This window comes from Juglans regia, chromosome 1, assembly GCF_001411555.2.
Source record: "Juglans regia cultivar Chandler chromosome 1, Walnut 2.0, whole genome shotgun sequence".
NCBI classification, from domain to species: domain Eukaryota; kingdom Viridiplantae; phylum Streptophyta; class Magnoliopsida; order Fagales; family Juglandaceae; genus Juglans; species Juglans regia.
Window position 1 is genome coordinate 24231250 of NC_049901.1, and position 5118 is coordinate 24236367.

Here is a 5118-nt window from a genome sequence, read left to right on the forward strand (position 1 = left end):
GTTTTCACGCCCTTCCGAGGCGACTGGTGATGGCATTCATTCAAACTTTTATTTTTCCATCGCCCGCCCGCCCGCCCTTTCTATACAAGTAAGCGCATGGGCAATTCTTGTCAGGATCTATCCAATCTATATGCAGTTTAAAAGAGCCGAAGATGCTGTAATTTTATTGAGATGCGTGCATTTCGCCGATCCATGGGATATTATTTGTAAAAAATCTACTCAACCTCTTACTATTCATACAACCTCCACACTCTATATTATTTTTAATTTTTATTATTTTTTTCTTTTATTAAATATTTATTATATGAATAATGAATAAAAAATTTGAAATAATTTAAAAAGAATAAACTCAAAAAAAAATTTAAAAAAAATATTAAAAATTTAAAAATTTTAAAAAAATATGAAATGTGGAGTGTGGTGGAGGTTGTATAGCAAAGCACAATCATTCGTCATTGTTATCTGCCACGGCTTGCATCTTGCTTGATCTCGAAGGAGAAACTACAATTTTAAACATGGGGTTTTAGGCAATTCATTGGGGATTGGCCCCTATGCATTTGTCCCTAGTTATTGCCAATTGTTGGCAAGGTCACGAGTTCTCGGGTCCGCTTGAGGAGGCAGAAGTTTGTGTTTCTGAAGGTTGAGTGCTTTCTGCATTTTTATTTTTTTTTCCAAAGTGATAAATGGTAAATTATACGATATTAATACTTTTAAATATATTGAATTAAAATAATTTTATGTATTAAAATAAGAGTATTAATTAAATAATATGATTTAACTTAATTTGACATGTGAAATGATTTTCTTATCCCTAATTAAATTCTGAAAGACTCATAAAACTTATGTGTTTCAAGATTTATCAAGAGTTAGAGTTGAAAATAAAATCATCACAAAGAGGGCTACGTACTAGTACTTAAGCCATGAGAGGAAGCCCATGAATTAATAGCATGTCTCACGAACGCACGGGCAGAGGAAAATGAGGAACACACCTCACGCTTATGTGCAGCGTTTAGGGAGTGGAACCAAAAAAAAAGTGGAGGCTGCTACGTACGTTCGCGGCTGGAACTGAAAAAGGCCCTGATATATATTTTTCTGCTTTTACTTTTTTTTGGGAGATTTCATCTTTCAGTTTTCATTATTTCTTCAAGGGGCTTCCTAGTATTTTTGTAACGCGGTCTGGAGAGTTAGTTTTTAATACCTAAAAATCATTTTTCAACCACATAATACGTACTCTAATTTTTTTTTATCGCACAAAATATTCATTAATTCACATCAATTACTCCAGTATAATTGTTCTAAGACAATACAAAATCTTAATATAAACATCAACCTCCCTACGAATCACATAATTAGAACACAATAAGCTTACTGAATAAAAAATCCTCAATACTCATATAAACCTTATATGCTTAATCCATCATTCTTAACTCATCTCACAAATGCTCCATATTCTTGATCCTCAATTGAAATATTCAAATCATCTGAAAAATATTTAGAGATAAGGGGTGAATTATCAACAACTCGGTAAACAGATGACATATACTAGTGTGTAAACATAAGCATTTACAGAATTCAGAATACATAACAAAATATTTTCTTTCAGAATGCAGAATGCAGAATATTTGTTTTCAAAATACAGCGTCAAAACATGTTATCAAAAATATCAAAGCGAAAGTTCAAAAATATTCATAATCAAAATCTCTTTGGCATAGCATAAACTGAAACATCATATCTTATCTTATCATATCAGAACATATACCATGTTTAACCCTCATGGTATGGTTGTGCAAACCCCAGTAGCTAATCGAAGAATGTGAATCTTCTCCTAATTCATTCTCGGAACCCCGAGTGTGCACATAGAAAAGACCACGTAGAAAACCACTTTGTTTCCAAAGTGGGTGCACCAGAAACAAAAAAGTTGGTACCAACCCAAACAGAGGTCATAGTTTTACACCCGTGGTAAGGTTAGAACGGAACAGAAATAGAAACAAAATATTATACCAGAGGTTTTTAGAAAACAGATCATATCATGTCAGAGTACTGAACATCTTCAGAACAGAACAGAATCAAATCACAAAATTTTATATTCGCTCTCTTTTGCAAGGTTCAGAAACAAAATGTCAAAAATAAGCTCATGTCTACACCAGTCATAACAGAAAATACTTTCTTCTTAAACAGAATCTCATAAATATTTTTCAATTTCCTTGCAAAAGACAATTTCTGTTTCTGCTATTTCTCACGAATCAAATCAGGTTTCTGATATTTGGCACTATAGAATGGGCCATACTCTCATCTCTAAATTACATGTAATAGAAGACCCATCTATTAAAAGGCATGTTTCCACAACTTCTATTACCAATCCATGTCAAGTTTGTCCTCTTGCAAAACATCACAAATTGCCATTTCCTATCAGCATACATAAAAGTAATACTCCTTTTGAACTTATACATTATGACAGTTGGGGACCCAATTCAGTTGAAGCTTATGATGGAACCAAATAGTTCATCACCATCATAGATGATTATTCGAGGAGTACTTGGATCTACCTGCTTAAAAATAGATCCCACACTAGATCATGCATTGAAACCTTTTACAACCTAGTTGAAACACAGTTTCATTTTAAAATAAAAATTCTGAGAAGTGACAATGGCCTTGAGTTCAAAATGACAGAATTCTTCAATAAGAAATGAATCATTCACCACAAAACCTGTGTGGCAACCCCTCAACAAAATGGGGTTGCTGAAAGGAAACATCAACATCTTCTAAACATAGGCAGAGCACTCAAAATTCAAGCAAACCTTCCCAATTCTTATTGAAGTGATTGCATTCTAACTACTGTTTACAATATCAATCGTGTTCCTAGCCCTTTGTTTTCCAACAAAATACCATATGAACTTCTTTTCCATTTCCCTCCTACATATTCTCATATGAGAATTATTGGCTGCCTATGCTTCGCATCCACCTCATCCCACAACAGAACCAAGTTTGAACCTCGAGGAAGAGCCTGTGTCCTTCTTGGTTACCCATTTGGAGTGAAAGGTTATAAACTTCTTGACCTTCACTCTAAAACAGTCTTCATATCCAGAGATGTGACTTTTCATGAATACGTGTTTCCATTTCACCAACCTGACCTTCGATCTTCACCCACACAATTTCTTTTTCAAACACCCCCTCCATCTTTCCATCCTGCACCTCTCCCTCATAACTATTCTTTTACCCCTTCAAAACCTTCATTTCCTTCTCCCACTCCACCTGACTCACTACCCCCTTCCCCTCCACTTGTCCTTAGAAAGTCATCTCGAACCAGAACAACCCCTCACTACCTTCAGGATTTTCAGCAGGCTTCTTCTATCTCACTTTCTCAATCAGGGAACATGGCTACTTCATCAGGTATTCATTTTTCTTTATCTTCCTTCATTTCTTATAACAATTTATTTCCTGCACTTTTTTTTTGTTCTGCTACCATATCATCACACACTGATCCTCAGACTTTTAAACAAGTTGTTAAGGACCTTGATTGGTGTCAAGCAATTGAGGCTGAACTTGAAGCTTTAGAGCTTAACCATACATGGACACTCACTGACCTACCCCTGGAAAAGTTCCCATAGATTGCAAATTAAAACCAAATACCATTCCAATGGCACCATTGAAAGGAGGAAAGCAAGGCTAGTTGCCAAAGGTTTCACTCAGCAACCAGGAGTGGATTACCATGAAACATGTTCACCTGTGGTGAAAATTGTGACAGTCAGAACCATTTTAGCTCTAGCATCCATTAAGGGTTGGCATCTTCACCAATTGGTTGTCAACAATGATTTCCTTAATGGAGAGCTCAAAGAAGAAATATACATGAGAAAACCACCTGGATATAATAAAGGTTCTCCTCATCAAGTTTGCAAGCTCCTCAAAAGCATTTATGGCCTCAAACAGGCCTCGAGATAGTGGCATGACAAGTTTTCTTCTTCCCTCATTCAATTTGGATTCACTCAATCCAAATCAGATTACAGTCTTTTTACTCATCACACTACCAACTCTTTTACAGCACTACTTGTCTATGTAGATGACATAGTAGTTGCCAACAATCAAGTTGTATCCATTTCTGTTCTTAAAGATTTTTTGAACTAACATTTCAGAATTAAGGATTTGGATACATTGAGATATTTCTTAGGCATTGAAGTTGCTAGGAATCCTACTGGTATTCACTTATGTCAGAGGAAATATGCCCTTGATATCCTTGCAGACTCAGGCATGCTTGCTGCCAAACTCCTAAAAATCCCAATGGACCAGAACCACAAGTTAAGTAAATCAAGTGGCACTCCCTTACCTAATCCCACCCCCTATAGACAACTCATTGGTTGACTCCTTTACCTTACCATCACAAGACCTGACATAAGCTATCCTACCCAAGTACTCAACCAGTTCATGGACCACCCTTCAACAACCCATCTTGTTGCTGCTTATAAGGTATTAAGATACCTTAAGAATTCACCTGGCCAAGGGATCCTCTTATCTTCTACTTCAGAAATTCAATTGCAAGGCTATTATGACTCAGATTTGCCTACAAGCCTTGACACTCGAAAGTCCATTACTGGGTACTGCATTCTTCTTGGACAGTCCTCATTTCTTGGAAATCCAAGAAACAAATTGTGGTTTCCAAGTCTTCTGCAGATGCTGAATATAGAGCCATGGCTTCCATCACCACTGAGCTAACTTGGCTAAGACATTTGTTTACAGACCTCTCTTTGTCTCACCCTCAAGCTGCACAATTATTCTGTGACAATCAATCTGTGTATTGCCCCAAACCCGGGTGGCTTGGAGAATTACTACCTGTCACTTATAAACATGTCTCCCAACACATCCAAAGAATAATCTCCAAAGACTTCATAAGTGAAATCAATCTCATATCTTCTAAATAATCTCATTACAAACTCCACACAAACTTTAATGCAATAATAATAAATCAAAGGGGTCCACAATCTCCCAATAATAGTAACATACCAAACTGATAACACCATAGGTCCTACTAAACCCAAACATATAATTAAAACTCAAAGGCATTAAAACTGAGAACATCAAAAGTCCTTCTTCCAACCACATCTCCTCAGCTTAACCACGTTCAACAAT